The 23187-nt window shown below is 41.4% G+C and overlaps 1 protein-coding gene across 1 annotated transcript in view; it reads right to left on the minus strand.

Moving 5' to 3' along the window:
- The window catches only part of LOC115769589, a 76557-nt gene that overhangs the window by 48424 nt on the left and 4946 nt on the right, over nucleotides 1–23187 (minus strand). Inside the window, exon 2 of the mRNA XM_030714464.1 lies at nucleotides 3655–3676. The gene's annotated coding sequence lies outside the window, so the exon portion shown is untranslated. The remainder of the gene's footprint in view (nucleotides 1–3654; nucleotides 3677–23187) is intronic.

The raw sequence follows: 23187 nt of genomic DNA on the forward strand, positions 1-23187 counted from the left end.
CCTGTCAATTTATTGATTTCCGCTGTGGGTATAAAATTTTCGCAATTTGAGAGTTCATTTGGGAACTTAAGTACATACAAAGTAAAAAGATTTGGGATAAAATATAAATAAATTTATTGAAATATTTCGGAAGTGTTGCATTATGTAAACATTTTCATATATATTATTCCGTAGAAATTCCAACTCAATATCAAGCAAAATCTAGACAAATGATTCACCCTTTTATTGGCATTTATAAGTTGCACATGTACGACAAATTTTCCGACTTTGGTACCAAGGAAATGCAACGGTAAATGCATGTTATCAACCAACCTGTCTGCGTGTTGAAACTAAGCCAAGCTAACGGAGGCGACACACTGATAAGCATCAACAGCGACCGGCACAATAGCACACAACAGTAGTTGCTCCCCTGCCAACCCCTCTTGTGCCAGTTAGGCAGTCAACTGAGTGTGTGTGTGTGTGTGTTAAAGCGGCAAGCTGCAAGTTGCAAACTGCAACACTTTCATACAACTTTATCACGACTAAATCTCAACGGTGACTGACTGAACTGACTGACTGACTGACGTGGACTTGATTGAAATGCGACGAGCGCGTCGACATGCCGAGTGGGTGGCAGCTGGGCATGGAAACGGCAAGGCAGCGGCAGCGGCAGCAGCAATTTTCAACGTGCATGGTGCATGGTGCGTATGTATTAATTAGTGTCAAGTGTTGTCGCTTTGAGTTACGCGCCCGGGGGATTGCCATTGCCGGCGTCATCATCCTTACTGCAGCGATAACACAAAGCGATAGCAGCAGCAGAAGCAGGAACAACACCAACTTGTTTGTCCAAGCCGACAACTGCTGCTGCTGCTGCTGCTACTTCTGCTTCTGCCTACTGCTACTGCTCCTGAGTGCTGCCTGCAGCTAGAAGCTGCCTGCTCCGGCTCTGCGTAATCGATGATGACACGTTTTGCCTTTGCCCATGCGCACTGCTCCAGCCGCTGCTGCTGCTGGCGTTGCAAATTGCTGGGGAACTGCACACAAAATGACAGGCAAAAGCTGACAGAGACTCTGTTAAATTTATAAACACACTCGTCTGGGCTATCTACCACTATTTTTGCGCATCCAATTACATTTATATGCTCGTAAACTAAAAATTCTGCACAGCTTGCGGTCGGCAATGGAACTGATAATTATCTGGCATCTAGCGAGCTGGGCAGGCACCTTCTCAACCCAACCAGCCAGCCTTATGAATATGCACATGTGTAAACTGTAGATATCGCACTTTAAATAGATTTTCCACATTTATTGATTTACGGCCACGCGATTTCCTGTACTACTCAAAGATGAGTCATAAAAAAATATCAAATTAACGTTTGAGATAATAAAAGATTTTCATAAAAGTAAAGTCAGCAAGTGAAAACTTGAGAATAAACAAACTCAGCTGCTATTATAGCTAAGCTCTAGAGCCACTCCATTAACATAGTTGCCTATTCAAACACATCTTATCTAAACAAATATACAAAAAAAAATAAAATAAATAAATAAAGAAATAAATAGATATAATTTGAATAAAAAATCTATTAATAATGGTGGTGCCCATATGTATAGCTACAAATTTGAGAAACTTGCCGCCTGTCTGAGAGACACTTAATTATTGAATTCTGTGCGCTGAAACATTAATTATAACTGTTTGTCTATGTGTTAAGATTTATGATTTACAAGATAGTCGAATCACAATGGAATGTGTTTTTATCTCAAGATCGAATAGAACAAGTTAAGATTGGTTAAGATTGATAAAAGTGTGATTTTGTTTTCATTTTCAAACATGTGGGTTATTTTGTATGCCCTTGTAGAGAGTATTATAATTTGAACATGCAATGTGTAACGCTTAAAAGGAGACATCTCTGGCCCCATTAAGAATATATTCTAGTACATATGTCGGAGCTGGCCTTCTCTGATCGGACCACTATATCATATACCTGTCATTGGAACGATCGGTAAAATAGTAGGTTTATTGTATGGAAACCTTTTTTGTTTATCAAGATATGTTAATCAATTTCAACATCTATTAGTTTCAATATACTTCTCGTATATATGTAGAATCTTATCAACATCGGACCACTATATCATTTAGCTATCATAGAAACTATCATATAAAAAGTTTATTCTTATATGGTCAATATTCTCAATAATTAAAATAAAATCAGAATTTACGAGCTTCACTATTCTCACATATCTGCAAATGTTTACTAGGGTATTAATTTTGCGGTATCCTTACTTTCTCGTTTTATTTTTAAATTTATGTGATTTTCACTTTAGATCGTATATTTTAAATTGGCAGTCACCTTTACGAATAGTTCACAGCTTGTAGAATGGCATATGATAGATGAAAACAATATTCATAAGATTTAGGCAATATGCTTTGATTCAAGCTTAAGCTCTTGACAAATTATTTCCTAGCAGTATTCAAATGGTGTCTATACCTTAAACTCCCACACTTGTCTTAGACCACACTTGTTCTTTGAAGATTATCAACAAATAATTTCCGCGATCTGAAACGACGCTCCCAGTGCAGCACCTTTTCGTACCCAATGGAAATTGCAGCCAGTGATTGGTTTTTACCAAACGTAAATTGGTAAAAACACAAAAAGAAAAGCAAAACATATATTATACTGCATTGGTGTGAAAATTGTTTGGCCTGCAGGCGGCAGTGTTACTTATGTGGCACCTACGATAAGGCGGGCGCGCGCGCACTCCCAATAACAATATACGTCATATGGGCAGGAACTCGTATGGCCAGCCAAAGATATTGCAGTTTATGTTTTTTTTCTAGTTCACGAGCTGTGGTCGGCGCTGTGTGTGTTGCCAAGGCTGGTTTAAGATATATACATATAGATAGTGGCAATTAAAATTCCGCTACTAATACGATATCTTAAGCATGAAATTAAAACATGTTTTTTCAATTTTTCATTACGAGCTGAGGTTTGTCTATGGATATTGTCGGTTAATAATCAATTACGTGTTGTCATTGACCTTCAATCTAAGCCAAAGATCTAGCGGCTTTTTTCTTATACATCCACGCCCCTGCCTAATAGCCATGGCAATTACCTTATTATAAAGCCGCTTAATTTTTATTTTACCTCTATTTATGAAATTTTAATTTGATATTTCAACATAGTTGTCAATCACAGCCGTTGCTGCCACATTTATTTCTCTAATAAGACACAGAGCTGCCGCTTTTGGGGAAGCATTGTATAGTTTTAACTACCTTCGGGCCCGGCCCTTTTCGCTGATGTTTGGCGCTTTTGTTTGGGTCTGTTGTTAATTTTATCTTTAGCTCTTTTTTTTCATTTTCTTGTCGTTTGTTGCGGCTGCCGTTTGACATGATGATGGTGATGTTGATGAGTTCCCGAACCCGTTTTAAACACACTTCACATAATTTGGACAGCCAGCAGCAGTTGAAACGCTGTGCCTAGCCCACGCACTTGTCATAATAGATTCATTTATGATTTTATTTGATTTTTTTATTACCATTTATTTTTTGGATATTTCATATGCAGGTTGTTTCTGACTGGGCATAAAGTGTAAGCTGCTTTCAGCTCTGAACAGTTTTAAATATTGGTTTTTTACATACCATATTAAATTCAAATGACGGGTTTGGTTTTTACGTACCTCATAAATACATGAACGAGTTCTGAAAGAGCAAAACCAAAAATATATAAGTATTAGTTTAATTTTATAAAAATAATATAGCTTTACAGTATTCTGGGTTTATGCATGAGAATTTAACACGTAAAATCAGTTTTTTTGGGCTGTTTTTCTCTTCAAATTTTAAACCTTAAATAAAATAAAATGAATTTTTGATGTCATATGTTTTTGCATATTTCCGCATGCTCTGTCAATATCGCTTATGCGCAACTGTACCGAAAATTGTGTGAAATTAATAAAAAGCAGGAATCAAGCACTCGAAAAGTGTTGCCTACTTCAAGGCGTTCAAGCACCATCACGAACACATTCTAATGAACATATACAAAAATTTTGAAGTACATGTCGCGACGATGACGCGACGCTTCTGGCACCGCGCCACGCCCCCAGCACCTCGAGGGAACGTCTGCAATGCAATTTGATTCGGAGTTGGAGCTGGTCTCCAAGTCTGTGACCGTCTGTGGCTGTCTGTCTAGCCAGCAAAAGATTGCGTTAAATGCAGGCATTGTTGTTGTTTTTGCTTTTGGGGGCCTGCAAGTCTCCAAAGCGCAAGACAATTGAGTCTGAGAGCGTAATTTGCAACTGCCTGAGACACGTAACGTCCGCCGACGGCGGCAATGACGAGCCTGCTCAGGATGCAGGTCCAAATCCGACTGGCTGGCAGGCTGAAGTGCAAGCAGGAGCCAAGTGCAACAGCGCCTAATGACTGTGGAGGGGGCAGGCAGGGGACGCAGGGGCAGCAGCTGCCCGTCGACTGCCAGTCATGTAGCTACGCCTACTACCCCAAGCTCCGAACTCCGTTCCGCCAACTCCTCCTGCCGCTGGCTGCGACTGCGACATGTTTGCTGTTGTTTTTTGCCTAGATGCATTTCGCAACCAAAGCGCTGCTGCAGGCAAATGCACCAAAAAAAAAACAAAAACAAAAAATAAAACATGCAACGACAACAACAACAACAACATGACGAAAAGTGTGTGTGCACAGTAGCCAGAGCCAGGAACGATGCTGAAGCTGGAGCTGGCGTCGGCGCAGACATCGTCCTGTGGCATATCCAACAGGCGTTAATAATTTTTTTTTTGCCTTCTACAAAAATGCAACGAGCTCTCTTTCTATTTTTTTTTTTGTGTTTGAAGAGTGGGCTGCTGCACTTATACCCTGTACACTGTGTGTAGGATAAGGTTTGGAAAAACTCTAAGAAAATGAATACGTTAACTAAGTTAATTTTTTAAATAATTTATGACAAGGCTATCTTTCAACCTTTTGAATACATCTTCTCTATTAATTTAGTTTTTCTTATTATAACTAGCCAAAACTAGTTAAAACTTTTGTTGAATTTTAGTACAGAGCATGCGCTAGTCGTTTATTTTTAGCTTTCCGCTGCAGTTTATTTTTTTTTCAAGTTTTTCTTTTGGGCCTTGGATTTCAGCATTTATTTCGAAACTTTTTCATTTTGTGCAGTCAGACGACGTCGTCATAGAGAGTGCATTGACTGACTGCAAAACCAACAAAAAACAACACGAAAAAAAAATAAAGACGAAAAAAACAACAAGAGTGTAGTCCATGCCGGAGCCTAGCCGAGGCTAGGCAACTGCATCCTTTGTTGATATGTAGCGACATGCATTTGCTCCGGAGGAGTCTGTAAAGTCGCTGGTTGGGCGGGGGGGATGGGTGGGGCCGCAATGCAGCCAAAGTTCAGTAGCTGGCAGCTTTTGTGTGTCTTATGGGAAACACTTTAGCCGGCACGGAAAAGTTTGCCATAATTAACGCTTAGCTTTCGGCTTGGCGCAGTTAAGTGTTATTAGTTTGGGCCCGGTTTTTTTTGGCATTGTTAGAGTAGCGGGAAGGCAGGAAGTGGCGTCACACAGGAAGCGCATGAGAAGTCGTTGCACTTGGGTAAATTCTGTGCCGGCTGCGGCCACCCACACACGCACTTGAGCCTGCACCGAGCCGGGCCAGCGTAGCCTGCAAGTCAACAAACAGTTGTTCTGACAGGCGGCTGCCACAGTCATTGCCACTGCCCCTGCCCCTGCCGCGACTGCCGTCAGCAGCCGGGCCACCTGCCCGAAATGAAATTCGTTTAAGCGACGTAAATCATTAAAATGGCAGCCAAAGCCGCCAACGAAATGGCCAAAAGAAAACATTTGCGAAATTTCAGCACCAGTGAAGCCTGAAACAAAGGAATATGCCCAACAACAAAAAAAAAAAAACTGAAATGCGGGCGCACAACAAGCAGACACACACAGCATACACACACACACACACACACAACGCACACACCAAATAAAACACATTTAATAGGAGCATTTCCTTTTTTTGCCGCTTAAAAAACTTGCCTCCACGGCGTTAAGGAGCTGCAGGAAACTTGCTGTGGATTATTTATTTTATTTTATTTTATTTTGTTTATGTTTTTCTTTTTTTTGTGTTGTCCTCCAATGGGGGTTGTCTCAGTTGTAGTTATTAGTGCGCGGTTGCACGCGAATTTGTTATAGTTTCTTTGTGTTTGGTTTTTGCTGCTGGGTTTCAGTTGACTTTGTTGTTGTTGGCTGCATCCAAAATCCAATTAGCTGCTCAAAAGTTTTGCAAATATGCGCAGAAAATTAATTAATGTTGACACAAGTTTCGACCGTGAATTGTATTAAATTGAGAGAGACAAAGGCATGAAGCCAGAGGGAAAGAAAGAGAAAGAGAATGAGAGAGACAGGAATTGCGAGTGAGAAGAATGCAGGACAAAGAGAGATAGGAAACAGGCCTTAGCAGAAAATACTCTCTACCCTCTAAATGTGAACCGCTCTTCTATGCGATTCTCACCCGAATTCTTTCTTTCACTTTTATTCAAGGTAATTACATTGAAAGGCGATGCTTAGAGGGGAAAGAAATGCGATCGTCGGTTTTAACTTTCCAACTCTTTATCTTTGAGTAACAAGATGTACCTTTTCTTTGATTTTCCATAATTTCTTGAGGTATTTCTGAAAACTTTTAATTTAACGAAATCCACTTGTCCAAAACTCAATAAACCTTTGCCCCACCTTTCACATATTAGCCACAGTCACCTGCCATTTCTCCCTTGTAACACATACAGCTTCCTCCATCCTCCAATTCACGAGCAGTCAATAACTCAAGCGAGCCCGCAACATTTGCAACATTTCAAACGTCAGAGCATACAGAAACGGAGCATTTCCAGAACCCTGGCCTAAAGAGATAGAGCCAGAGTTGGAGCCTAAGCGGCTATTTCAATTGGGCTTGCTTTCCCATTCCCATTTGAGTGCCCGCACAGAGGCCAAAGACGGGGCCAGGCCACCAAATGGTAGTCGGTGGTGCAGCTTTTCAAGCGTTAAAACATAAAAATGTCATTAACACTCAACAGATTTCTGGTGCGCAGCGCCAATGGCCAACACCAGGCAGCAAACCGACAAACAACAAGAACAACAAACGGCTTAAATGGCCAATAACAAATTGTTGCAAATGTTCGTTGCAAAAAGAAACGAAAACCAAAAACCAAAAAAAAAGTTCGCAACAAACAAGCCACAAAGAACGCAACGTCTACACAACCGCATGGGGAATAGTTTTAGACATATTTTTGCAGTTCTCGTTGTAGTTGTTGTCGGAGTTGTTGTTGTTTTCCATTTCGCTGTTGTTTCTACGTAGACGAAAATTTATTTGACGCTCAACTCGACTTGCAGACAAGAAAATGACACAGAAACCGAGTTAACTTCGAGACGCGTTTAGGTAAATTGCGAGCTCAACTCGGGGCCTCAACAGCAACGGCCTCCAGGCCGCAGCCACAGACCTGCCTCCCCCCAAACAGTACCCGTGCCCCCGTAATAGCAAACCCTGCCCCCGCTCGATCGCTTATTGTCGCGCTCTATTCGCGCTAGGGTATCATTTACGCCATAATTTTTCACAGCTGAATATTCTGCTTAATGGTTTTTAATGAGCGGTTCGAAACGCCGCTCAGCAGAAAAAAAATATATATATATAAAAAAGGTGTTGAGAAATATGCCTGATTTATAGAAACTGCAGCCTGTATTTAACGCCCAGAGCCGCAGTTAATTCAGCCGACCCGCTGCCCAACTCTGGGGCGGTGCGAACAACCTACATTGGCAGGCCCACAGCGGCGAGCTGTTGTTAATAGTTTTGGCAGTTCAGATAACCGCTTGGATCTGGGACAGCTTAATGGGATTTGTGGCTTGGTTGAGAAAGTGATTTCAAGTATAGTCGCGATCATTCTCACTTTATGCCAATTTACAGATGGCGTCGAAAATAATAATGATTTAAAATAAAAATCTTTTTATTTTATAACTTAACTAGATAAGCTTCGAAACAGATTTATACGAATTGGCTTTGTTTAAAGTAAACGTAAACTTTATTTGCTTTTCTTAAGTCATACAAAATTGGTTTTGAAATCCCTTAACGATAAATATATAAATACAGTGTACGTTAAATGTGTGATGATTATCGATTATGTATACTTATGATGTATTCATTTACTTTTATTTTTATATAATGTTTCAGACAAAGTTCGTTCCCTTAGCATGTTAATATTTTACGTATTACGTGTGTAGCTAACACAATGCCTTTTTGACTCTATTCAGTTAGTTGACGCCCACTCTCTCTCTCATGTGATAACCACCTTCAACATTCTGCTTTTCTGCTATGTTATTTCTGTAACACGCTGTGCGTTTATCAGATTGCAATCTTTAATTAATATAATTAATATAAAAGACGGCTACGTTTGCAGCTCACATCATTAACTTTGGCTACGTGTATAATTTCAAAGAGCCACTTCCTAGCCTAATGCGTTTTTATTAAATTAACCGTTTAGGTTTCAAATTAATTTTAATTACGCCAACTAGAGGCCTGTTGCCTGGTGTCTGCTACCTCTTGCCCGTTGGCTGGTCCTCAGATGCAGCTAAGATACGCTCATAAATGTGTGCTGTAAACGGTTTCGCAGCGGAAATAACAACAACAACGACTGTTGTTGAGCAACATAAGCAATATTAACAAGAGAGAACTTCTATTGTCGACTCACCGCAGTTTAAATACCCTTAAAGAGATTCAGTTGTTAACGTTAACTAATATAGTATTGCGAGGTTAAAAAGATTTGGCTAGTTTTTAAGAAGCATGATGGTCAGAATTTAATATTCGACTGATAATTCGATCCGTTCGATTCTGTCATATTGCGTGGAATAGTAAAACTGACCTATGCAATGTTCCGTGACAATATATTTGACCCGGAGGCTAGTTTGTCTGGAAGTAGATAGTTGGGCGGGACGGCAAGGTCATAGTTATATCGATTCGATTTCTTCATGCCCATCAAGAATATATACATTTTATAGAGGGCTCTAAACGACGCCTTCTTTGCGTCGCCCATCTGATGACAAAATTAGAATACCTGTTCCAAGGGTATAACAAGTGAAAGAACAAGAGACGCAGAACGTTGAACACTGAACGGAAAACGTGGCGCAACTGAAGCATTTCGCGGCTGCCACTCGGATTTGGCAATTGAGCGCGAATTCGTTGCGTTCGCATTGGCTGCACTTTGTGCAACACGGCGGAGACTGTGTCTCACTGTGTTTTACTCAATATTAATGAAGTCATTAAGACGACATCTTCCTTCGGGATCGCGCGTAATGCGAGCGAATTATTAACAACGTACCGCGCACGAAAACAAGCTCCAGCTCTTCCACTTGGCTTTGTGGCGTGTCCAAGCAGCGCCGACGGCAGCCAGAAACCAAAAACAAAAAAACCAGCAAAAGTTAATATACGAGCAAGAAACCGAAAAACAAAAAACAAGTAGAAAAAAAAGAAAATCATAATAAAAAGTAATCATAAGAAACACAGGCCAAAGCGGCTTTCATAAATTTGCATGTCGCTGCCATCAGGGGGCTGAAAGGCCGCCGCCGGATCTGGGGGCGTGACAACAAGTCAATTCGGCTCAAATGTGGTACAGGCAAAGCAGGGGTTTTTTTGGCAGTCCAAGCGGAGCACAAGAAAGTATTATGCCAACCTAACACGAATGTCAAATGCCCTAAGCAAATGTGTCTGACAGATACATGTTGTATCTACAGCTGAATACATTATATTGAAAGACTCATATACATACTCGTTGACTGTATGTTCTCTTTATCTTAGTCTACTTCCATTACGTAGTTTTTAAGGCCTCTTTCGCAAAGATATAAAAAATTATAGTAGCTTTTTCTGGCACCTTAAACTTCTTACTAAAAACTCAACACTACTTTTGTAAGGGTATCCAAAAAAGAGAAGTTTGCACGTCCAAAGTAAACACCATGGATGTATCTTGCTCTCCCTTGTGTTGGCAATAAAATTGCAGCAACAGCGCAAAATTTTGAACGCATTAGAAGATTGATGCTGGCAGCTGTTTACACAGCGCTTCCCCCCGCAGACCCAGGTCCGAACCCGTAGCCGTAGCCGTGCTCTGTTACCATACCAAAGTGATTGCAATTTTGCCCGAGTTTACTTTGTGCAGATTTTCTTTTTATTGGCACAAAGCAAAAGTTTCTTAGCGACAAACAAAAAAAAAAAAAGAAAGACAAAACAAAACGCAAACACGGAAAAAAGTGTTTTCCTTGAGTTGATTTATTTTTTTTTGTTTGTTTTTTTTTTTTGGAAACTTTGAGGAAACTGGGTTAATAAGATCGCCGTCGTGGTAGTTGGGCTGTTGCCGGCGTCCGGGCCTCGTGGCCAGTTCATTTTGAGCATTAATAAATAGCTGCTTTTAGCCGGCAAACGCTGAAACTAAAAGCGTCTCATTTATTATGCATCAAAGATAAACCTAACTGAGATTAATGTCTCACTTCAAAATGGTCGACAGAAGCGTTTGTTGACTCTTTGAGCGCTGCCGGCGCCCAAAACAACTCACCAGCTACAAAACTGTTGTAGAGTAGTGGGCCAGAATCTCGAAAGCGGCGGCAGTCACGCAAAGATCATCTTCCAATCAGACCAATTATGTCGGCAGCTCATAAAAACGCATTCGATAATTATATTATGCAGCGTCTGGACAAAGTTGGGGCACCCCAGTGGGGGCAGGATAACAGCAATTACTGCTGCCTGTGCAGATGCATGTACAAGACATACTTGTAGCCTAAGTGAGTAGTTGCCACAAGTTGCTAGTTTAATTTGCTGCAGTTGCAAATTGAGCACTCCTTTGTTGGCCCTGTGCAGCAGCAGCAGCAGCAGCAGCTGGTAAATTTGCAACACGCAACACGCCAAGCGAAAGTTGTTGAAATTCAGTTAACCTTGGTCGGGTCTCTCGAACTTGCAACTTGTAGCCTACTAATTTGAATTAATTTTGTTGTCAACACGTAGTCATATGAGTATGTGAACTGTTTGGATAGTATCTGTGAAGAGTAGGCTCTTAAGAGAATTGACTGAAAAAAAGGGTTAAATTGATAACAATTGGGTTTAAAGCTTTAGCATTGTACGCTTAAGGATTTGTTTAAAGTGGATATTGGTTTAAATTAATAAGAATGGGTTCTATATGGTTAAATGTCTACATGTGCATATTTTAAGTTCCGTTCGAGCCTTGTCGTTACCTAAATAGCTCCTGAAAATCTCCACAGCATAAAAATAAAATATTTAATTATACTTAATTAAGCGCTGGCACAAACATTTCGTTTTTTTAATGTGCCAACACAACTGCTAACCGTAATATTCGCTTTTATATCCCATAATGGCATGTTTTGTGTTGCATATTCCTGGTATTAAACTCATAAAAAGTAATGCTTAATAGCAATAAACACATCAGCATTCAACATGCAACATGCAACTGCAACTTGTCACATGCGTGTGACGACATCAAGGCAAAAATTAAAATAGCGACATTTTATTGAGTTGTCAGCTGCATCAAGCACATGCAAATTTGATTTATACATACATGTGTATATGCCAGCTGCCACGCCCACATCCACATCCGCCCATTTGGGCGGCCCCCGATCTACCCGTGCCCATGAATCCGCTAGCTGTTGTGCAGAACCCATTTTAAGTGCACACCCCAAAAAAGAACTTGGCTATGCCAGGCCGAGGAGTGTACCCAGAGACGCATCCATCGCACACATGTGAGAGCTGCCACAGCTAAAGGATGAGGTGATGATTTTCAACGCCCCACAGAGCTGCCTGCCCCTTGGTTGCGCCACACTCCTACCACTGGCTCACCAACGGTTCTTTGCCAGAAGTCAAAGGCAATTTATATCGGGCTTTATATGCATGTGTTTTAATTCGACGCCGTTGTTCGAGAAATTTGCAAATATTTATGTTAAACATTTGTAGGCGTGTGCAAGTGTGTGTGTGAGTGTGCGTGTGCGTGTGCGTGTGTATGCCTCCGCTTGTGGGTGTGGCAGCCCAACACGCCGACAATATTTATAGATTTTTTCGTTGCACGCCCACAATAGAGGCTGGAAAACAGATTTAGCATAATACATTTTTCTCAGTGTATAGTAAGCGTGTATGCCTGTCTAACCCTTCTAAGTGTATCGCAGGGCAAAGTGTTTTGCATAATTTGGCAGAAATTAAAAACGAGGGTAATATTCATATATATATGTACTATATATACGTATATAGGACTACTCGTAGCCATATACAATGCAATTCTACAGACTCGTTTACTTGTAGTTGCAAACAAAAGAAGGGCGTTGAAATTGACACCTCGAGTGTAAAAAACAAATAAAAGCAGGAAAAATAAAAATTTAAACCCTTTTTTCGACAACAGACGAACGAAGGAACATATTAAAACTGGGCCTGTTTTATGCTGCCTGCTGGGAATATCAGCTCACGCTAGAGGTGGGAGCGTGAGGCATAAATAAAATATGCCAAACAAGCTGATCAATTGCAAGAAATTTGACTAGAAACTAATTATAATTCACCAAGTTAATATAAAAGAATTTCATGAGTTAATATAATTTGGAACGTCCTGTGGAAATTTTTCAGTTCGAATTTCAATCTATCGCCAGAGGAGCTTTCCGGTTTTGTTAGCTGCTAGTTTTCGATATATCTCCCATCTCTAATTCATAATACCAGGCAGTTGCAGGGTCTGACGAACGAGGCGCGTCTGTTGCGCACACACTTTGCCAATTCGTTTAATTATTATATTATAACGACGACACATACACACACTCATACAAACACACCACAGCTGCATAATAATAAAGAGGAAAACGTACATAAAACGCTGCCAGGAAACTTGTGTAATTCATATCGCATAAAGCGGCAAAACGCAAGAGAGTAGGGCACACGCGGCAGAAGCACAACAGCCGCAGGCAACTGCAAAGACAAGGCACACACACACATACAGCACACCGCACACACACAGCTTGGCATTTACATGGCCCATACGGCTGCCTCGCAATTGGCTTTGACAATCGAATCCAAATTCGAATCGGAGTCGGCCTTATCGTCCGTTCGTTGTCCTCTGCCCAAGCGTATCAATTGCACTCAAAGCGCATTTTTTTTGTTGCCGCTTTTTATTTATTTATTTTTTTTTTTTCGGTGCCAAAACCACAAAATTACATTGAGCCGAGAGCTGCGAGTCGGGGCTGCTGGCTGTGCCCCAATACCAATCTCTACTTATCGCCGGTTGGCCATGTTAATTTTTAACCTCAGGCTTCGCCAAATCGAAAGCTGATCGTATAAAATTACAACTGACAGCGGACGCTGAGAACCGCAAAAGGTGACACTCGATGGGTGCCGCCTCTCAACTAAATTTGTTGTTGTTGCTGTTACTGTCGATATATGCATATAGATTACATATATCGATACTGAACAGTGTGCTATCGGTACAAGTTGATAGAGACGGTTGCTGGTGTGGAAAGTAAGAGTGTTACGGCTAGAGTTAACTATGAGGCAACTTTTGCAAATAAGGTCCTTTCTATGTGATTCTCATTAGTTCAATGCGAAATTAATATAAATTATCTTTGTTTTCTCTCTTTTTCGCCCTTTTTTTCTCTGTCTCTCTCATACTCTTTGAATAATCTGTTATTACTCTAACCTGCTTCTCTTTTTTCTTCTAGTGTTTTCCTCCCTCCTACTACTGGATGAAAATTTGTTAATGTTTGGGTAAGTGCAGTTTCACTTCATTTACGTATTTACAAATAAATATGATATATGTGTGTGGGTAATACCTGAGAACGAGTTATTCCCCAGTCTTACCTATAAAAACAAGCTAGCTGTGACAGTAATTCGCCAGAAATATCAACCATACTTTTATCTATTTGCTAGGCAGTTGCATAGCGTGTCGCAGACTTTCTCTAACAATGCCACAAACATGGTCCGCTAATTAGTTTTTTCCTGCTGCCAATTGGCTGTCGATGCAGTCATTAGTCGCCAGTCGGCGCAATCTCAGCAAAGAGATGGCCAAATATTTTGCGTTTTTACCATAAATGCGTAGGGTGCAGCCGTTAACTGATGTTGTTGGCCAAGCATAACCAACGCCTGGGAATTGGCCAACAAAACCAAGCCAAGTGGCCAATGAACGCCCGTTGCGTGGGAGTGTGAGCTTTGGTTTTTTTTTTGTGGATTGCGTTTGCCTATTTGGCGCTGACGACACCGCAAAAGGGTTATCAAGTTTTTCGGGTTGGCCAAAAGCTGCTGCGGGTCCGGCACCCCGCCAGCCCAAAACCGTGATTCGCAACGCGCTAATATGAACATTTATTTGTCATTAAAGTTGTAGGTAATAAAAATAGTTTCTGTTAACATAAATATGGCCGTTTCTGAATGGAACCGGCTAATAAACACAGAATGTGACACAAACGGCTAAGCGGCAAGCGGCCCATTTGTTGATAACAGTGGGAGACCAAAAGGCAAAAAGCCTAAGCTGAAAGCCCCCAACCAGATTGGCCGCAAACCGGTTGCTGCCATGGTATTAGCCATAACTGGGCGTGTGCTTAGCATTTGAGAGTCGGGCACGACATGCTCGAGCCGGCCTTAATAAGCATAAATAGAAAATTTAATTAACAAATCAAATGCAATTTGATAAATGACTCGCAACGCTTAAGCGCAAATCTCACAGAGAGATTGCAGAGCAACTGCAGCTGGCCAATGCAACAAAATAAGGGAATGCAAATGTCGATCCTTCGATGGAACCATTAGTCGCTAACAGACATTCGCTCTGGCTTATTTACTAAATAAGAGTCACTTTGACTAATGAATCAATTTGCCAGGCCGCCGCCGCCGACGCCGCCAAGTAAATGATGAAGATGTGTGTGGACACAGCGCGTCGCAGCCATGACTTGGCTGGAGTCGAGTCGAGCTCTGTTGAGTTGAGTTGATTAGGGGGGCCCCCATTAATGACAAGCGCACAGGATATGGATACGCTCGGCAGTCCAGACAAGTTCACATGATGACGTCGACCCCAAACAGCACCATGCCCCAAACGCAACACCCCGCCCACCCCCTTACTCCCTTTATCCAATTGCTAGCGGGCAACAGCGATGACGTCTCTGTTTATCTGTTGGCTGTTTGTTTGTCTGACTTTTAGATTCTGTGCGTCTCTTTTATTTAAGCTTTTTTCTCTGTTTTGGGTCGCTCGTCAATTAATTGCAGCAAAAACAACAAACTGAAATGAAATCAACGGCAACAGCAACAGCAACGGCAACTGCAACAGCCATATAAAAGCAGCTTGAGCAAAAGTTGAAATACCGTTTAATGCCCATTGGACACGCCCACTTTTCCCACACTACTCACATAGGCGAAGCGGCGCGACGCAAGCTGAGGCAGTTCCAGGGAGCGCTTAAAAATGCGTCAAGAGTCAACTTTGACTACAGCACACACACAAACACAACAAATATTTGTGCATGTGTGCGTGTGTGTGTGTAATTGCAGTTTTAGCTTTTTATACCCTATGCAAAAAGGGATTACAGAGATGCGCTAAGCTTTGTACACGCGGCAACTTGTGTGCTGTTTCCACTTGATCTTCAGTTGAGTCTGGAATTTGAATATACAAAATTATTGCAACATAGTCAAATGGTTCTTTCTGCTTTATATCTTTCATAACTTAAGTTTGATTGTTGATAAGGCGTTAAATATTTCGTTGTATATTCAAATTTGTACTTTCTTTGGTTTTATTCATGGTATATGGCAAACAAATTTCTTGATAAAATGGAAATTTCGCTTTGCAAGGACATTATGAGGACGTTATGTTCAATCGAATTTATAGCCAATGGACTATTACCTTTAGATTCAATACTTTCGATAAAGAAATATATTCATAACATGTATATACATGTTTATAGAAAGTCCAAAATTGTTTTTTAAAATGACCCCTCTAGGCGATTCTCATGAAGTCAATTTTTTATATTGCATACATATTTTTTTTGTTATCTTTATATTTCTTGTGCGTCCTTTTAATTTCAATTGTGTTGCATTCCCTTATGTGTAGGGTATTTTATTGTGTAGTCTGCTGAAGTCTAATTTTCTTACTTGTTAGCTTTTGCATTTTGTTTGCGCTGCGTCTGCATCTCGAGTTGATTGCAGCAGCTGCCACCCACGCCTCGAATCTAAAGTTATCTAGCTCTCCCTCTCACCTGCTAGGCCTCTCCCCCCTGTCGCACTCTCTCTTTACTTTTGCCAGATGCATTTTTATTGACAACTTCTCGTCTTGTGCACTGATTAATAAATTAAAGTTTTTTTATTGTTTGGTGCAACAATTTCTGAGGCGCAAATTTTCTTGCTGAGTCTTTGAAAATCGCAAAAGGTAATGAAATTTTGTTGGCCGCGTTTCAAGTTTTCGCAACGTTGGCAATGACAAATTTTCGTAACATTGATTTTTAATTATTTTATGGTATCTGTCTTATAATTTCGCTTGCTTAGGGCTTTTTTCTTTTTGGGGGGTTTTTGGCAAAGTCAAGAGCAGCAGTGATCATTGGCGACATGGCTATGTGAGGCTACTTTGTTATTGTTTTTTTTTTTTGAGCACGTGCTGCTGATTGCTCCTATTTTTCTGAGAAGCATCTAATAAACAAGTTTGCGGCATGGCGCATGGAGGCTGCTCTGCCTCTTGGGGCACAGCAGCAGACGCGTGCGGCATTTTCCAGCTGCCTGGCTAATCGGTTGCGTAATCTTAAACGCGTCGTGGCAATTGAAATGGATTGCGCTCCGGCTAAACTGAACTACCTGGCGAAGCGGCTGCAGCTGCTGCGGCTGTGCCTGCTTGGCTAAGTGGCCATCAGATCCTGTTTTTTGGGGGCAGCTGTCGATGGGTATGAGCTGACGCTGACCCACAATCGATGCTCAAATTTCATTGCATTTTTTCGCGTTCGCTGAATAAAATGTTTTTTTTTTTTCATATTTTTCTTTTTTTCAATTAAATTTTACGCCATGCCAATGTGTCTGCCGGGTCTCTGGGAAGCTGCAACATAATTCTTTGCAGCGCCAAGAATAGCTAAAGTTGTGGGACAGTGCAGCTAATTGCGGCAAGTAGCAAGTAAGTAAAAATAAAGACAACTTGCGGCACAGAACGGATTAAGGAGCAGTGTCATAAGAGAGCGGAATGGCAAAAGGGGGGGCAGCTGTGGCGGCTGCTGAGCCGTGGGTCATCATAAAAACATTATGGCTAGGCGCGCAAAAACAAACAAGAGCTGCGCCAACGTTACAACTGCAACTGGTGGAATTTTTCAAAGGAATTGCAGCCAATGTGGCAGCCAGGCAGGCAGGCAGTGGTGCGGGGCTGCCCAGGGCGCAGCTGCAGATGCCACAACAACAACATCGCCTGGTTATGTGCGTGTGTTTGTCACTGCGGTTTGACAGGCAACATGCGAGAATTTGATGAGCTTGGCAATGGGGCTCTGTCCTCAGAAGCGTACGTACTCCGTCCCTCCCACCAAACCGCACCCGGCCTATAGTTTCCTACTGCATTGCCTGACGAATGCGGGCAGTTCGTGTGGAGTCTTTTGGGTGGGTGTGTGTAACTTTGGGGGTCGTCGTCATAGCCTCAACAGAGTCTGATATGTATAGGTATTTATTATATATAAATATATTTCTGTGTGTATGTATTTGTGTGTGTGTGCGCCCATATAGAAAGGTCATGTTGTCTGCCTATTGTTGGCGTCACGCCGACGACGCCGTCGCTGGCGTGCGAACACGTTTCGCTCAGAGATTGGAGCGCACAGGTGTCTTGGACAACGGCTTTGAGGCTCCGGGGCTCTGGGGGCTCTACGATCAATGGGCAATGGGCAGTGGCCCAGCCACGAACTGCACTGCGATTGGCCTTTTTGCTTTTGATTGTTTTTATTGTTTTGCTTTTTTTACTGCTGCTGTCGCCTGTCAAGCGGTTGCAGTCGTTGTTGTTGGTTCTTTTCATTTATTTTTAAGACCTAAAACTGATGTCATTTATTGGTATGTTTATTGTTTATTATTTATTGTTGGTACTGTTGTAGTTAAGCACGAATGTGACAGCTCCTAAGATAATTGTGAATGTAACGAGTGGGTAAACAAAAGCTGCCTGTTATATAAGCGCCGCTTGCTTTGCTAATGACAGTGCTTATTGCTTTGAAACTAAAGCTAATGCTGTCTTAACACTCCGAATATCGACCACAGGGGTTTGAAAGTTTAACCATTTTATATAAGTATATATTGTGACAATTGTACCATTCCGGATGTCAAGCTACTGTGGATATTCAAAAAATTTAAATGTTGCACTTTTCCGAATAATAAAACACGCCGATGTCAAGGTAATGAAAACGCCTAACTTCGAATAATAAAGTACCCCGGATTTCTTACCACTTTGAATATTAAATCACTCCAAATACCGAAACACGCAGTAAATCAATCCGAATGTGGAATCTATTCGACTAGATTTAAATTAAATCAGATTCTAAGGGCAATCTTTGCTCAATAACACCGAAAAAACGCTTTCCAAACCCTGCCCGCAACTTGCTCTATTTTTTCATCCTTCCGATCGGGCTCCCAAACCTCTTAGCTGTCATATCTTTGCACATGCTGGCTACTTCATTTCAAATATGCGCTACCTTCACTTGCCAAGTAAAAGAAGATGATCAATTTTTTTAAGCACGATTCAGTAACGCACCTTGATGTGTCATCACTTGAGACGACTCTTTCCATTCGATAGTTTAACAACTCAATGGCAAAAACTATTGAGCAAACACTTTTTGGCGAGACACTCGGCTCTCAACATCAACAATTATGTGAAATATGTAACATTCGCGACGTGACTTTGATGTAGATGCTATAAAATGTGGAACAGCTGTCAAAAATGCAAACCTACATGCATTAACAACAACAACTTTTCAAAGCTGAAGCAGACGAATTGGTAGCCTGTAATGCAATTTTAAAAGCACCAAAAGACAACAGTTTAGCCAAGTTTTAGCCCTGACCTTGTTATTTGTTGTTCGTCTACATAATTTTCTTGCGTGCGTATTTCGCATCCATAATTAAAATGTTTGCTGCAAGAAGCAATTTTAATGGCCAGATATAAGGTTTTAAATTTTTGTTTTTCAAGCTAAAAACTGATATGCTGACCACCCGACGGGGCAGCTGTGGCCCAGCTGGCGATTCGGCATCATCGCTGGGGGCAGCATTTAAGCTTATGCTAATTATCGCGATAATGCAACATGTTGCCGCTGCCATTGTGGCATGTCTGTCTGGCCCCAGCTGTCTTTAACTCGTTTATAGATCGTATTATATATGTATTACAAGCAACAACTGACGCTGGCCTTTGATGTGCCGTCAGTTTTAACTTTGACCTCAACTCGATGATAAGTATGACAAAATTTGATGCCTCATGATGGATTATGGATCGTAAAGCGGTTCAATGCTATGCAACTAACGAGATACAAGAGTGTATGCAGGGGCAAGCTATAAAACTCAGCATGAGACAATGAGGCTATAATATTTAATTAGCAATAACAACAGTCAGCTGTGAGGCATTAAAATATTATAAAACCCTATGGACAGCTGTAAAAAAGGTTTAACTAGGACACAAGTTTGTATTTTATCATGATATTAGGATAATATTGTGTGAGCTTGTAAACAAAATAATTTTTTTAAGTTAAATTAAGGAAAGTTGATGACTGGCAAAATCGGTTAGTTTTAAGATTTTTTTTTTTTTTTATTAGCTAGTTTATTGATACTATACATGAGCATCTTGACCTAGCTTGACTATAATGGGATAAACATACTTAATATTACCTATTAAGTTTTATAATTATTCAATTTATTTTATATTTTTAGTATGATTATTAAGTTAGTTTTAAGAGCTTGCAAATATTTAAAAGTAATTTTTTTCAAAAACTACGTTAGTTTTATTATATTGAACTAAACTTGACAAAGGATGCTACATATTTCAGGAAAATCTATATATGCATACATTTCTTCAGATATTAACGGTAACTCTTGTGTCTATTGAATGTTCTGAAACGGTCTAGCTGAATGCTATGAAACAAATTACTTTTGAGGCAGCTTACAAAGAACTGCTTGCTATAACAGCTTTGCATTCTCGTAGCTGCTTGTCATGAAACTAGTACCATGCAATTCTGGCAACGCATGACGAAAATAATTTAATTTAATTAACTTAATAGTCCCCCAAACAGAAGCTACATGCTCTATTACTCATGTTTTTTGCTGTGACGCAAGCGACGACAACCTTTGACCTTACGGTGTTGTTTGCCACTGCTGCTGTCTAATTGAATTGCATTGTGGCAAACAAAACAAAAAAATATGAAATCTTCTAATTGGCAGCGCTGGTCGCCGTCAATGTTGGCACGTTGTTTGGCATGCAGACGCGGCGGCCGAGGCCTCGAGCAGCAGTGCGCTCACCTGGGATCAACCGGCGCGCAGGCAGCTCGAGCGGCTCAGCCCGTCTACGTTCGCGGCCTCAACATGCATTTCCTTTTTGGGCTCTGCCAGCGACGCATAGAAATTTTCTTTATAAATCAGTTAATGTTTTTGTTGTTATTGTTGTGGCTGTTGCTGTTGTATGTTGGATGTTGTTGCTCTGGCTGTTGTTCGTTGTTGTTCGAGCAACAAGCAAAAGTACAAAGCAAGTTGTTAAAATTCCTGTTTAAAGTTTTGTACGCACATGCAACAGCCTCGCAATTTTTCCCCCCCCTAGCATAAGCAACTTCAAAGGAAGCTGCTGCTTGCTGCCTGCTGCATGTTTGCATTAAAGACGCATTTTGTTTGCCCAGATCCGAAGACGAAGACGACGACGACGACTTCGACGATGTGGACGCCATCCGCAGCGTGTTAGAATACACAACATGTAGCCCACAAACAGTTGGGGCCACTCATAATCAGGTTTAGCCTGAGCTCAGCTCGCAGCTCTGAGCTAGAGCCAGAGCCAGAGCCTGGCCCTGGGCTAAAAAGGGAGTAAGTTGCTCGGCTTTAGCGTTGGCGTTTGCCAGCCGCTTATTGACTTGGCTGCACATGACTGCACAAAAGAGCAGCAGCAGCAGTCGCAGCAGCAGCGGCAGCAGCAACAACTGCTCAGGTGGGCCAAGGCTAGGGCGGGAGCTTTGGCTGCTCGACGCTAACTAAACAATTATGGCAACGGCCTCGCGTTGGTCAAGCAACAACAACATCCAAAACAACAAAAACAACAACACAGATGATAATGATGACGACGTTGCCAACGGCTCCAGCCCCAGCTGCATCCCCATGCACATCCTTCGTTCCTCGTTCATCTAACTATCGCTCCTATCTATGCATCTATAGTTATTTGTATTATTATTTTGCGTTGTTTTTGCTGCGTGTCTGTTGCAGTTGCTGTTGCTTCGGCTGCGGCTGCGGCTACAGTCTTCGTCTGTGCCTCAGTTTCAGTGCAACATTTGATGCATTCGCATGTGTGTTCCCTATGCCTTGCAACAAGCCCAATCCTCACCCCTCTCTGCTAGTTGCCGCCGCCTGCTATTGTTGCCTTTCGGTTTTATTTATAGTTAAAGCTGCTTTAATGCTCGCCGGATCCGTACGCCTGGCCTGGCTGGCTTTGCCCGGCTGCTTGGGCTGCCTGGCCTGCTTGGGTCTTGGCCTGATGATGCTTGCAAGCTTAAAATCATCATAAATGCATGGTTACACAAACACGGCCGCAGACAGCCGGCCAGACATTCAAACCGAGGGGTATTCGAGAAGTTCTGAGCTATTTGATTATATTCAGGGTAAAAGAAAAACATTTCCAACAACTTTACGAGATCCTATATTTCAGATTAAGTGTCTCTATTTAGTTCCTTAACTATTCACGATCTAGCCCTAATTGAACGATTTTAGAGGTTTCGATGAGTCAAGTCGATGAGTCTATAAAAACAATCGATCAATAGACTCTCCAAGAGTTCTCTCCAAGAGTTCTCAGGGACTGCAAGCTTAAATTTTCTCCCCACACCCCGCTAGCTTTTGGTTTATATTCATAATATCTCCCCTTCCAATTTAAAACTTCTGAAGCGACCCGCGCAACGTGGGCCAATGTTGTTGCAACTTTATGTTCTGGGTGAGTGGGGCTGCATTTTAGTTTTTATTTTCGTCATTTTCAAGAGTTTTTTTTGCGTGGTTTTTATGTTTTTTTTTTATTTTTACTGCTGCACATTTCTTTTCGTTGCGGTTTTCACGTGTTGCTATTTCTGCAAGCTTTCCACTTAATGTTGTTGTTGTTATTTTGGATGTTTGTTTTTGTTGTGACTGCCATGAATAAGCAGCACAAAATGAAAACAAAAACAAAAGGCAACCAAAAACAAAAAGCAAGACCGACCGCTCGACCGCCCGCCCGCCCGCACGCCCCCGATTCAACTGACGCGCCGCGACGGGCGCTGCCCACGCCGACGTCAGCGTCGCTGCCAGCGTTTGGCGTGCTAATAACTCAGCATTTGTTTTAATTTTTTGTTTTTATTGTTGATTTGTTGCTTTGTTGAATGACTTTTTTGTTGCGCTTGTTTTGTGTGTGTTTGTTTGCCAATTTTTTTTCTGTTGTTTTTTTTTTTTTGCTGTTATTTTGTATTCTTTGTTTTTAGCAAGTTTGTTATTTATTCTACACCTTTTTTGCCCTTGCTGCGGCTGCGGCAGCGGCTGCTGCTGGTTTTTAGTTTTTGGTAAATTATTTTCTGGTAGCTACATAAATATAAACACACACACACACACACACACAATTTATCAACTGGGCTTAGAGAGTGCCGCATTCTGGCTTACTTCATATTTTTTATTATTGTTTCTGCTTCTTCTAGTCTATTGGCTCAAATTTCGTTTGCAGCTCTTTTGTTGTCAATTGTTGTTATTTTTTTGTGTTGCTTTTTATCGAGCGACAGCTCGTTTATCAGACTTGAGAACATATTGAACATCATCACTTAATAATATTGACACTTTTGGGAACTGAGACGTTTTATATGCCGATTTAGATTCAAATATTTTTCACTGTTGCCCATTTCCATTTCCCATACAGGCGCCCACGATTACGATCCGAAAACGAGCCACGCACACAATCAGCAAATTAAGTGATTATGTTAACCGGTTGCTCTTGTTGTTGTTGGCTTTAAAGGCTGCCAGCCAGCCGGGCC

The sequence above is a fragment of the Drosophila novamexicana genome, unplaced genomic scaffold (genome assembly GCF_003285875.2).
Source record: "Drosophila novamexicana strain 15010-1031.04,08,12 unplaced genomic scaffold, DnovRS2.1 tig00004554-arrow-pilon, whole genome shotgun sequence".
In the NCBI taxonomy this organism is placed as follows: Eukaryota; Metazoa; Arthropoda; class Insecta; order Diptera; family Drosophilidae; genus Drosophila; species Drosophila novamexicana.